Genomic DNA, 13,889 nt, shown 5'->3' with positions numbered 1-13,889 from the left:
AGATAAACTGGAGGAAAGACACGGCTTGTCTCTGGGCATAAGCAAAATGGAAATTACTATTTGGTATCCTACCAAATTCTTTTGATCTGGATTGGCCACTGTTGGAAACAGGATGCAGGGCTTGATGTGCCCTTGGTCTGACCCGGTATGGCAATTCTTATGTTCTAACAATTGACGAAGGACAAATACAAGATGAACTTCCTCTGGAAGTTCCCCAGGTTTGTGGTGAAGGGAGACACACTAGCAATACAAGGTACTCTCCTTTTTGGCTTCTCTGCAACCCTAAAGGTATTCACAAAATGTCTTGTGGTATAGCTTCTCATTAGCAGGGAGTGTGTATGTCCTCTACCTGGACAATTAGTTGGTTGGGTCTATCTCCATCAGGAATTCTGGAGTCCCTTAGAAGATTATATGGCTCTTCCAGACCATGGATTTCTTTGTTATCTTTTCCAAGTCAAATTTTGTTTTGCTTAAAGCAATAGTTCTCAACCTTTTTTTGGCAGGGACACACCTGACAAATGGTTCTCACATGCATGACCTGAACATGACCATCATGGGGCTAAATGTAAACATGCACTCTGCATCCACAGGAACCTCCTCGACCCCCCAGCAGTGAGTGCAGAGCAGATCTAGGGCATTACCCTGTACAACTCACCATACAAAAAAGATATTCTGGTTCTGATGACATCCCAGTAAAAGCAAAACAAACTCCTTTTACTACCAGATGTGGGGAATTATGAGCTTTGCCAGCAGGCCATATCAGGGGTTAACTCTAACTTCCCTTCTCTCTGACCTTTGCACTGAATGCAGCAAGACTAGCACATCTTAAATCTCTAGCTTATAATTAACCCTCACTGCCTAAGGAGAGGATACCTAGCTGCCACGTATTCAGCTGCAGGCAAAAGACACACATATATGGTATAAGCTTCAGCAGCCAATGAAATGATCTGTACGCACCCCCTGAGCCAATGGTCTAATGACATGTCTGTATGCTATGGCTAGGAGAGCCAATGATGTGATGGCACATTTGTATGCTATGGATGTATGTACAATAAAAAGGGACCCACGGGAGTGTTCAGCCCTTTTTGCCCTTCCTTTTTGCCATGAATCCTGCCTGATGTGTCTTCATTGCCGCAACAACCAGGCAAAATAGCCTTCCTTATCAAGACAGTAATTTACCACTAATGCATATCCTATTGAGAAAACACAACAAATAAGATTGATACAAATGCCTACATACTAGTTAAATACCTCACCTTGGTCACACACCCTTCAAGTACAAAAAACCCACAAATTATAAATATGGAGACACAAACTGGAATGGAAAACCAAAAAAGCCACTCTGCATGCAGTGCGAACCTAGAGAAATGGAAAGAGAAATATAGCACTTAACAGACTCTCAGGATTTGCAATAATGCACACAAACTGACCCGCACAAAGTTACACCTGTAAAATGGAACACACTCAAACAGTAACAACCCTATCTAAGAAATACAACTATTAAACCAGGCCCTAAACACTAATACATTTCCTATTGGGAAAACAGGATAAGCCAAGCTGCTATAGAGCCCCACACAGAAATAATTGTAAAGCTATACTAAAAATGTTACAAAACAGCTGCTGAACACAATATCCAACAATTAAAAACTCATACATATTAAAACATGTCCAAATATCAAAATATTTCAAAGCAGCAGACATCGCATAATACCCAATAATTAAAATGGCAGTCAGTCAAGAAAAATTTAAAAAGCCACCTTTACTTACCCTCTTCAGCAATTCTCCTATTTCCATTTCCCTACTAGGCCAATAGCACTCACCAGAAGCATCAAGGGCTGCTGAAGCTCTGTCCTCACAGTCCTCTTCCTTAGCGCCCACACACACTTCCAATTAGACCCCACGACCACTCTCTCACACCAGTCATCTTCCTGACCAGTCTCTCTCAATCACACTCATGGTCTCTTTTTTTTTTTTTTTTTTTTTTTTTTTTTTTTTTATACAAGCTCTCGATCACACAAATGCTCTCGCACCCATTCACACCAGCTCTCACCCAGGCTTACATTCACACCCACACACTGAAGCTCTCACCAAAAACGTATTCATTCTTCACTGCAGGAATGGGCTCCAGTTCCGCCGTGGCTTTACTCCGGCGGGCCTTCTTTTTGCGCCACCACAGGATTGGGCTCCACTGGTGGCCTCGGTCGGGGTCGGGTTTCCTCTCTGCTGCCACGGGCTGTGGCAGCCTTGCTTCGGGGTCTGGTTTCCTCTTCGCCGCCACAGGGATGGGCTCCTGTGGTAACCGGGATCGGGTTTCCTCTTTGCTGCCACAGGCTGTGGCGGCCTTGCTTAGAGTTCAAAACTATTTCTCCCATCCCATCCCTGGGCTAGGCGATGCCTGCCTCACCAGCCAATCAAAGGCTTCCTCCCTTCTTCCTACTCCCACTGGTAGGTAGAAGGGAGGAGGTTTCAGATTGGCCTGCGCGGAGGCAGGCAGAATGAAGGAGGCTTCCCATTGGGTAATGGGGGTAGGAAGAAAGGAGGCTTCCAATTGGCCCACGGGGGCTGGAAAAAGGGAGGAGGGAAGTGTAACGGGCAGTGGGACACCGGGAGACGCGACACACCGGTTGAGAAGCGCTGGCTTAAAGAATTCAGTTCATAGGAGCCTGGACAAGACTCTCTTCAGGAGAGAGCGTTTCTCCCTGATGAATGAGCTGCATTGCTGAAGGGCCTGATAAAATCTCTTGTGACAGAACTGAATACCAGGGGATAAATCTGGTGGTCCTGACAAATGGCTGCTGCAGTCCATGTGATTTCTTGTCAGCACAAGTGGGGCATTCAGAACTAATGGGATTAACTCTTATTAGCCTTTATCCCACCAAATCTGTGACCCCTGGGATGAGAGCATTCCTTCAGTGGTGGATGAATCTGGAGGTTCTAAAGGTGGGGCTTTTCATTCAAGTGACACTAACTACTGATGCTGCTGCCTCCAAGGGATGGGGGTGCAGCATGGATCCAAGGATTATAGTCCCTAATGGAAAATCTACAAATCATCCATCTGGAGCTGAGCCATCTGCTATACTTGAAGAGCTTTTTTGCTCATTTTGCAAAGACTTTTGATCCATATGGATAACCAAATGGTCCATGTTCTATACAAACCAGCAGGAATGTACAGGCTCTTGTGCCCTCTGTGAGAAAACCCTTCAAATCTAATTGTGGGCAGGACCTCACAATGCCCATCTCCAAGTGACCTACCTCCCAGGAATCCAGAACACATTTAGCAGACTGTCTTATCAGAGTGCTATGACTGTACAAGTAGTCCCTGGATCAAGAGATCACGTACGACTCGTTCAGTCAGGGAAAGCTGGTGATTGATCTGTTCACCTCAGAAGACAGCAAAGTTCTGCTCCATACATCCAAGCAGCTACAGATCAGCTCCTGACACTCTTCTCCTAGATAGGCATGTCTATTTACTCTGCGTACCCACAGATTCCTCTGGTCAGGACTGTCTAGAAGGCCCTTCGGGTCAAGGCTAGGATAATCAGCATAGTACCAGCTTGGCCATGGCAAGTTGTGGTATCTTTATCTAGAATATCTGTCAATTGTTCCAGTTCTGTTAGGAAAATCAGTTTCATCACCCAGGCACAAAGCAGGCTCTGCCATCAAAACCTATTTCTGGTCCTTGCATGAATGTTGAGCACACAGTCGTCTCCTTACTCCTTTCCAAAGAGGTGGAGAATGTTCTGATTTCTGCCAGGAAACATTCAACATTCTACAGTTTCAAATGGAAGACGTTCTCAACTTGGTGTAGGAGCAATTAGCTCCTGTAGCCAGAGGGACTTGCTGCAGTATCTATTCTGCCTCTTATCTTCAGGCCTTAGAACCTTGTGAACTATCAACAGTGGGTGAGGCCCCAATCTCTCTCCACCCCTTGGTATCAAAATTCATGAAAGGACTTTTTCTTAACAAATTTATGGCCAGACTAGATGGACCATATAGATCTTTATTTTCTGTCATTTACTATGTTACTATTCTAAAACATCTGGTTGGTGAATATGTGCCTTGAGACCTTGTAGAAACCTCCTTTTGAAACTCACAATTCGGTGAACTTGAAGTTTATGGCCTAGAAAACATTGCTTTTTTTATGGCTGTCACTTTGGCACAGAGTGAATGAACTATAGGCTTTGGTTTCATATTCACCATGCCTTCAGTTTTTTCACAGTAAGGTGTAGAGTTCTACAAGCTCATCCTCCATCTTTTTTTTTCTGAAAGTGATATCTGCATTCTACATTAATTTACTATTTCTTTCTTTCTTTCCAAGACACCCCCCACACACACACATGCTTTTTACTCCAGAGCCTTGGCATAATACCTAAAGATAACTTAACATAACATAGTAACAGCAGAAAAAGACCAAATGGTCCATCCAGTCCGCCCAGCAAGTTTCTTATGGTAGTAACTGCTGCTCCATGCAGGTTACCCTAAGCCTTATGTAAAGGGTAGCAATATTTACAATCCAAAACCAAATAACTGTCAAAACCATTACAAAATTGCTAGCAGCACTTTTAGAGAGTGAGCAGCCTGCATGATTCAGACAATACTGTTTGGATGTGCTTTGATTTTGAACTTGGCCATAGAAGCAGTCCTGTCCTTTATCCCTAATGTCTGCATATCAGTATCCCGGACCATAAGTCAGGGCCAAGAGTTGGCTGTCATCTGAATCCAGTTCCCCTTTCTCCTCTACCGTTGAAGCAGAAAGTGATGTTGCAAGGTTAATTGGTTAAGAGTAGTAATCTCCATGCTTTCTGTTAGAGTAGTAACTGCAGCTCTATGCAGGTTACCCCTATGCACTCTTTCATTTCCAGCCTCTAGTTTTTAGGGCTCCACAGTGTTAACCCATGCCCTTTTGAATTTTACTGTTTTTTTCCTCACTACCGCTTTCAGAAGGGCAATGATGGTTCTGAGAGTCTCCCTGCCCCAGAGTTTGATTTCATGACCCCCTAGGTCTACAGTTTTCTTTCCAGTGGAAAAGGTTCAAAGATCATACGTCATTAAAAACCTTTTAGGTATCTGAAGGTCTGTATCCTGTCTCCCCCGCACCTTCTCTCTTCTAGGGTATACATATTGAGATCCTTCAGTCTCTCCTCATAAGTCTTCCGATATAGACCCTACACTTTGGTGGTTCTTCTCTGGACTGCCTGTCCTTATCCTTTGAGATACAGGCTCCAGAACTCAACACAATACTCCAGATGAGGCCTCAAGGACCTGTACAAGGGCATTATTGCCGCCTTTTTCCCTGCTAGTTATTCCTGTTTATGCAGCCCGGCATTCTTCTGGTTTTAGCTATTGCCTTGTCACATTGCTTTGCTGCCTTCAGATTGCCAGGTCTCTCTTCCAGTCCATCCATTAGCCATTCACACCCCCCCTCCCCCAAATCATGAATACCTCTTTTGTATTACTGCACCCCAGATGCAGGACTCTGCACTTCTTAGCATTGAATCCCAGCTGCCAAGACTTCAACCACTCTTCAAGCCTTCTTAAATTACTTTTCTTTCTCTACTCCTACAAGCGTGACCACTCTGATCTTAGTATCATCCACAAATAGGCAAACGTTACCTTCTATCCCTTTCATAATGTTGCTAAGATATTGAACAGAACCTGTCCCAAAACTGATCCCTGTGGTACTCCACTTACTGTTCTCTCTTCAGAATAGGTTGCATTTACTATTTTACATCCATCTCCTGTCAGTCAACCAGTTTGTATTTTCAGAGAACCTTGACACCTCCTATGCTGGACCATATCAAAAGCTTTTGCTGAAATCCAAGTAAGTTACATCGCGTGCTCTTTGTCATACAGGACCTTCCCCTGATGAATCCATGCTGCCTCAGGTCCAGCAACCCACCAGATTGTAGATGGTGAACTGTCCTTTCCTTCAGCAGATTCTCCACGAATTTTCCCACCACAGAGGTGAGGCTAACCGGCCTGTAGCTTCCAGCTGAGACACTGCTCCCACTCTTGTGAAACAGGGCAACCACTGCTTTTCTCCAGCACTCTGCCCCACTCCTGTTTTCATGGATCTATTGAACAGGTCTTTCAGCAGACCTGCCAGCACATTTCTGAGCTCCCTCAGTATCCTGGGATGTTCCTCATCCAGTCCCATGGCCTTGTCCACTTTCAGTTTTGCTAGTTCTTCCCTTAGTTCTCTTTGGTAAATGGGGTTGCATCTACCCCACTTCCATCCATGGTTTTGTCAACCAGCAATGGTCCATCTCCAGGATGGTCTTTAGTGAACACCAAACTTGAAGTATTTCATATTTCTGCTTTTCCCTCCTCTTTCTCCACACATTCCTCTGTCACCTTTGAATTTCAGTATTCCGCCTCAGGTTGTCCTTTCTTTGATGTATCTGAAAAATGCTTTGTCACCTCACCTTACCTCTTTGGCAATCCTTCCTTCCACGTGGCTTTTTGCTTTTCTGATTTTTCTTCATCACCTTAACTTTCACAAAGTATTCTTCCCTGTCTTCCTCTTTTTAGGATCCTTTGTACTTCATGAATGCTGTTCTTTTTGCCTTTATTTTTTCAGCCATGTCCTTTGAGAACCAGATCGGTTTCTTTTCCCTCTTTTGTTTACTTTTCTAACATAGAGATTTGTGGTCTTTGTAATAGTTCCTTTTAATTTGGCCCAACCTCAGTCCAAGCTTCTCAACTGTTTTTTGATCCAAATAAATTGGGAGTAGCAGTTGCCAAATGCAGGTTTTCAGGATGTGAATATGCTGCTTCTGTTTGCATCTCTCATAGGTATATTCATTGTGGATATCCTGAAAACCTGACTGGCTAGGTGTGTCCTGAGGACTGAACACTAGGCTTGCGGACTATACAGTGCACTGTTATGTACTGACTGGTTTACAGATTACTCTGCCAAAGCCCATCAAGTGTGCCATTGCCACTCCATTTTGAATATTACCATAATGTACAATGATCAGCAGCTCTGACAGTAAATGTCTCCCATTACAAAAATAAATCTAATGATATTTGAAGAAATATTGACATCAACAAGATAAGTAGAAATTCTGATCTCCTGTCCCTGAAGCAGACATGCACGCTAAATCAGTAAGTACTGTCTGATTTGGACATTTTCATCTTTCAAAAGTTAACTCTTTAGATAAATCTACCTACTGAACAGCAGATGCTTCAGATCTCTATCTTTTCATTAGACAGATATTTTGCTTTCTGAACAAATGCTTCCACTTTTTGGACAGGTATTTAAAGGAAAAAGAGTTCTCGCACTGATTGTGCTATCAGATATCAGAAATTGCTACATTTATATTTGGATCTGTATGTCCTAATAAACATAAATTTTGATAAAACAAATATTTTGCAGAAAATGAGAAGCCAGACTCAGCCCCAATGAGTGTGATACCCTGTAGTACTTTTTAATAAAATTTTAAAAAAGGCAAAAAAATAAAATAGAAAGTAAAATAACATTGTCTATTTATAAAATAAAAATTTCTTCTAGAAATTTGACATTCTACTAATTTTCCCAGGAGATTAATTGAGGCAAGTTTACAACATTTTTACATCCATCCATTCCACTTCTATGGAAGTCATATGCAGTTGATACTTCACCTTCTGTTCATAACTTCACATCCCCACTACTATCTGGACAGCATGTCCCAAGGAGATGATTAACTTTGGCCAAGCAGTTTGAGGCAGCCTGTTCGCTCAGTTGTCGACTCTGCCTGGTGTAGCCAGGTTGTCATGAAGTGTAATGACTAATCCATGCTCTTGTCGATAGAGAAAGCAAGTTTGCTTAGCTGTAAACAGCACTCTCCACAGACAGTAGGATGAATTAGCCATTTTTAATATGTCTGCCTCTTTGGAGAATCGAATATCTAGCTAAAGGTTAAGCTCTGGAAGAGTCTAAGGGCTCACAAGGCAGCATACATGCATGGGAGAGCTGCACACATTAAAGACTTTGCTGAGCTCTGAGAGCTGGATCCATGTGGGCACCATCAGATGACATCACCCCACACAATAGCTAATTCATACTGTTTACAGAAAGCAAACTTGCTTTCCTTGCCTGCCTTACTCAAGTTTCTGGCATTTGCAGATTGGAAAGGAGCTTTGGGGAAGAGAGATGCATGAATGGAGGTGTATAGTAGTGGGAGGGACTGGAGAGAAGAAAATCTAATCCTGCAGTAAGAGGCGCATGCTTTTGTGTGACACTAGGTTGCCTTGCTCTGGTTGCTTTTATCACATCCTTGTCACTTACTGTTTCTTCTTGTTAAACTTTGTTTTAGGTCTGAAGAACTGTTGCCCAATTCAACAGTGCCAGCATTCTAACTTTATGAACCTACCAACGATCTAAATGGACTTCCTGTGGTGGTACCTTTTTTGAAATGGATGATAGCTACATCATTTTGCACATTCTAATCACTTTTCCTGTATCACAAGAGATTTTTACTTATAAATAATTCTTAATGTATGCAACTGGTAAGACCAGAGCCTACATCCAGTATTACTGCTAACAGACTTTGTTCATCCACCAATGTTGTACATGTATGACAACTGTATACTTCAGTGAGCCCCATCCTTTCTCCTGGAGAGCAGAATCCTAAAAGCACCACTATTTTAGCATAATAAAAGAGAAAGTCCAAAGAGCTCTGATATAGACTACTCCAGATAACTTGCTTTTTGGTATTTATACCTTACTGTAACTTTCTTGGGCGTTTTGATTTCTTAAGAGATAAAAGATGGTTATCCAGTGTACAAAAGAGCGCTTTTGATTAACACAGCTATAGGATTTTTTTTTCTTCATTTTTACAGAAACCTGGGGAGGCCATGAACAGTCTTGAAAATAAAATGGTCCTTTCAGTATGTCTCAAGTCCTTGCCTTCAGCATCTGTTGGGAAGCAAATGTCAAGGCTTTTCCACTTCGTTTCCTTTTTCTCTTTCTTTGTTTACATAGGGAACAATGTTTATAGTTGTGTACAGTGGGGGTCTACAACAAGAAGTGTATATTTTAAGAGTTTTTTAATGATTTAACAATCTTTTTGTAAATCATTTGCAGGCTTCTGCCGCTGTAGATTCTCACTGTGAATCCCTTGCTTGCTCATGCATATAAGTGTATTTGCAATACCAAATATACAGGTTTAGTACTTTTGCCTGTCAGTGGTTGTTTCACATGTGTAATGTTTTGGTTGAGATGTTAAATGGTGGAAGAGTACTGTGGATGTGACATTGAGAAGTAATTTTTAATCATGTGTAACTTGTCACAGGGCCTTAGTTACAGTAATTTAACTTTTGCTGATTTATTTAACAATGCCTTGTTGCTTTGTACGCATTAATGATTGGGTGTAAAGATTGTGTGTATGTTCAACAGGGAGCCACAGTATTTAAATTGACCAACCTAATGCTATGACTGCTTTGAGGTGGCCAAATGTAAACGAAAAGCCTTAATTAAAGTGGTGCAATTTTGTATAACTTAGCATCAGTAGTTCAATAAATTTGGATTGCCATGCAAGGGCTTGCATTATAATTATCTGCCACTTGAATGTTTTGTGTAATGTTTTCCCAGTGCTAGTAAATAAATATGGGTTTAACTTTTTTAAATGTAAATTGTGCATTCTGCACAGTGTGGTTTCCTACTTCAAGATATGGGGGGAGTAAGGCAAGTTTGCTTACATGTAGAAAGGGTTCTCCTTAGCAGGATGAAATAGCCATTACACTTGGTGACGACATCCAATGGAGCTGAGATGGACCCAGCTCTCAAAGCTCAGTAAAATCTGTACTAAGCATGTGCAGAGATGTCTGTGCACACCCTGCCTCATAAGCCCCTCATTTTTTTCCATTGCTTAAGCTTTAGTGAGGCAGTTGACTCTCCAGAGATGTGGATGGAGTATTAAGAATGGCTAATTCATCATGCTGTTTATGGAGAGCCCTGTTTATAGGTAAGCAAACATGTTTTCTCCATCGACAAGCAAGCATGAATTAACTATTTTGTGTGTGGAGTCCTGAACTGAGGTTTGCACTGCAGAAGCACTCAGACAGTCTGGTCTCATCAGATGGAGAGTGGACTACTGGTGAATTGGACAAGCAGTTCTGTGCAGCCAAAGTTAGGCTCCTTGGAACATGCTGTCCAGAAGATAATGGGACATAAAGGCAAGAACAGATGACCAAGTAGCAGCTCTGCAAATGTGTTCTATAGAAGGGGCCCTGAGAGGAGCCATTGAAGGTCGCTATGGCTCTCGCTTGAGCCTTGACAGTCTAATCCACAAGCCAGCTAGTGCATAACAGTGGTATGATATAGCCCTCTAGCCAGTCAGTTTGGCAACTGCCCTTCCTTCCCAATCTATTGGAGTCAAAGGACATGAACCGTTAATCTTGATGGTGTGGTTGAGGCCTCTTTAGCTAATTCCTTGTGCAAGAGGTCTTGGGAAAACATGTTGGAAGTACAATAGCTTGTTCCCTGTACATACCCAGATCAGTCCAGGCTCCTGGGTTTTGCCTCCCCTCCAGAAGATGGAGAGAGTTTTGCTGAGGTGCCACCTGCAGTCTGTCAGTATTTCTCTGTCTGCAGTAGATGGTGGAGGACAGAACCTGCAGTCTTGACTAGTTTATATATAGTTTATTTTTTTTTATAGTTAGAAGATCTTCAGCTGCTGAAGCTTGCCTCCCAGGGGGTTGGTAGATCCTGGTGGGGCCATCCCCCCTGGTTGTAAGGGATTGGGGGGACCCTTGTTGCTCGAACCTTATTGCCTAGGGTTGAAATCTGGTGGTTCCAGATCCTTCACCCTGTGGAGGATGGACAAGCCAGCTACATTTCTTCAGATCCTAGGGAAGTGTTTGCTCTTTTTTTCCTTCTCTGTAAAGTTAGATATAGATATATAGGGGGGGGGAAGTAATAGTGGATTTAGCTCATTCCGTGCCTCTGTCTTTGACTGGCAGCAGGGCTGTGCGGGCAGTCTGTCAGGTGCCTCCTTTGGCTGTGGTCCTCAGGCAGCTAACTGCACTTCAGGTCCCGATGTTATGCCGCACAGTGTGGCTTGCAGGGCCTGTAGTGATTCACACAGCGGCCTGTGCTCCCAGTGCCTCTCCGGAGGAGAGGTGCAGCGAGGGGATGCTGGTGCCAGCATAGGAGGCAGTGTAACTCGGAGAGGCTCGCCGGTGCTTTGGCTGCGGTATGGGGACCCTTCCTGGACAGCATGGAAAAATCTGCCATTTTGTCTTCCTCTGGGGCTGTCTCCCGGGCCACGGAGGGGGAGGGGGGTTTTCCTCCTCAGCTGTCCCCAGTGGATGGGTGCTCCAGGGGAGGCTTGAAGGCTCAAAACTTGCAGTCAGCATTGGATCCTGGGGGAGGAGTCTGATTCTTCGGGCTTCAGATTTTGTCCTGCTATTTCATAGGGCTAGAAAGTCTGCAGGGCACTGGATAGCCAAGCAGGGGGCATCTCTGTTAAAATCAGGTTATCTTTATCTGTGAGGATAAAGTTTGCTCTAGTGGACAAGGAGGATAATTTCTTTGAGGTTTCAGAGGTGGAGGATCCGCAAGGGCAAGATTTCCAGAGCACAGATCCAGCCCTAAGGGATTTGGATGGAGACCAGGGGCAAGCTCCGGCTGTAAAAGGAGATGATCCCAAGGTTGTGCAGCTCTTCCATAGGGAAGAACTGGCCCCCCTGATTCCCCAGGTTTTTGCAGAATTGGAGATAAGTCCCACGAGAGTCTGATCAGGAGGTCATGGCTGGCCTCTGGGGTTCGGTGAAAGTGTTCCCTTTTCATAAGTCTATAAACCAGTTAGTTTTTCGGGAGTGAGACACTCCAGAAATTGGCTTAAAGGGCTATGGACAAATTGTAGTCTTTGCCTGACAACACTCTGGAACTCCTTCGGATTCTGAAGGTGGATTCCTCTGTGGTAACGAAGAAAATTCCTGTAGCATGCTCAGCTGCTCTTAGGAACCTTCAGGATAGGAAGCTTAAACTTCACCTCAAGAAGATGAGGTATCTGCTCTTAGTATACATAAGGCGGTGTGCAGCAGCTTTATGCTGAGAGCAGGTCTGTGATAGGTGCTGCAATTACAAGTTGACAAATCCATGTCCAACTCAGAAAACAAGAAGGCGGAGCACTTAGAAGCTGTGGTTGCTTATGGAGTGGATGCCCTATATGACCTCCTTAGGACTTCGTCCAGAACAATATCTGCAGTATCGGCCAGGAGACACCTCTGGTTAAGGAACTAGTCAGTTTATGTCCAAGTCTGGGAGCATTACCTTTTAAGGGGAAACTGCTCTTTGGTCAAGATTTGAAGGTGCTGATCAAACATCTTGGGGAGAACAAAGTTCATAAATTACCTGAGGATAAGCCTAGAGCGGGAAAAGGTCTTTTCCTTTGTGCTCTCACTTCAGAGGGATTAAGTGTCTTCGACCTAGCAGAGCCTCTAGTGGCACCCAGATATATAGTCCTCAAGGAGGCAGGCCTGGAATCAATCCTTTTGCAAATGAAGGCCAAATAGAGATGGCTCCAGCCAGGGTGGTGGGTGGAGCCAAGTCCACTCAATGATTTGAGGCCAATCCATTCCTTGGTCCCACCTATAGGGGGCTGGCTGACTTTGAGGAGTGGACCAAGATCATGTCGGACCAGTGGGTTCTAAGCATAAGACAAGGTTACGCTTTAGAATTTGCTTGTCTGCTAACAGATTTGTTCATGGTCTTGCTGGGTGCTTACGAAGAAAAGAGGCTGGTGGTGCAGCAAACTGTCTGTCGCCTTCAAATGCTGGGAGCCATTCATCTGATCCCACTGGAGGAATAGGGGACAGGCCGTTATTCCATCTATTTCATCATTCCCAAAAAGGAGGGAACATTCCACCCCATCTTGGATTTGAAGAAAGTAAATGTGCTCTCAAGGTTCCTTGTTTCGGTTGGAGACTTTGCATTTGGTCAATCCAGCAGTGCACAAGGAGGAGTTCCTGGATTTGACAGAGGTGTACTTGCACATAGGAATCTGGCCCGATCATCAAAGATATTTGATTCATGGTCCTGGGAAGGCATTTTCAAATTTTGTGCCCTTCCGTTTGGGTAACGATGGCTCCAGGACCTTCACCAAGGTGATGGTCGTGGTAGCAGCAGCCCTTCAGAGAGATGGCATCTTGGTTCACCCATATCTGGCTGATTCAGGCAAAGTCAGAAGCTGCTTGCCAGCAGGCAGTGCATTTGGTGCTTCAGCCCCTGAATTCACTGGGATGGATAGCCAATCTGTCCAAGAGCATCTTTCCCCTACTCAGATCTTGGAATTTCTGGGGGCATGGTTTGACACCAAAGTCAGGAAGGTCTTTCTCATAGAGGAGCGCATTTCCAAGTTGCAGGCGCAAGTCCGCGGCTTGTTGGATAGCAGAGGCCCAGGGTCTGGGATTACTTACAGGTCTATGGAGTTGGTTCCCTGGGCCTTTGCGCATATGCAACCTCTTCATTCGGCGCTGCTATACCATTGGGACCCGTTGTTAGAGAAATTCCAGTTTCTGCTGCTTCTTACACAGTTAGCCAGGTCCATTCTCTTGTGGTGGCTTGGTTGGTGCCAGTTGAGGTGGGGAGTGGACTTGGTGGTGTCAGACTGGATGATTGTTACCACAGCTGCCAGTCTCTTCAAGAGGGGAACAGTGTGTCAGGGATCAGTCTGTCCAGGAACAGTGGTCTGTGGAGGGAAGCAGCAAGGTCCATCAATCACTTAGAGACAGTGATGTAATTGGTCCTACATGCCTTTCTTCCTCAGTTGCAGGGGAAACCGGTGAAAATCTTGTCTGACAATGCGACAACAGCTTACATCAACAGACAGCGTGGTACTAAGAGATGGGCAGTGGCCCAGGAAGAGTTTCTTGGGCAGAGCAGCATCTGGCACTTTTAGCAA

General features: G+C 44.2%; 1 protein-coding gene across 2 annotated transcripts in view; it reads left to right on the top strand.

The window, feature by feature from the left end:
• Nucleotides 1–9,615, top strand: part of RAP1B (RAP1B, member of RAS oncogene family) — a 190,346-nt gene extending 180,731 nt beyond the window's left edge. For both annotated transcript variants that reach the window (XM_029597232.1, XM_029597231.1), the window contains exon 8: nucleotides 8,298–9,615. The gene's annotated coding sequence lies outside the window, so the exon portion shown is untranslated. The remainder of the gene's footprint in view (nucleotides 1–8,297) is intronic.
• Nucleotides 9,616–13,889: the final 4,274 nt, after the last annotated feature.

Source organism: Rhinatrema bivittatum, chromosome 4 (assembly GCF_901001135.1).
Source record: "Rhinatrema bivittatum chromosome 4, aRhiBiv1.1, whole genome shotgun sequence".
In the NCBI taxonomy this organism is placed as follows: domain Eukaryota; kingdom Metazoa; phylum Chordata; class Amphibia; order Gymnophiona; family Rhinatrematidae; genus Rhinatrema; species Rhinatrema bivittatum.
This window is presented reverse-complemented; position numbering and strand designations above follow the sequence as displayed.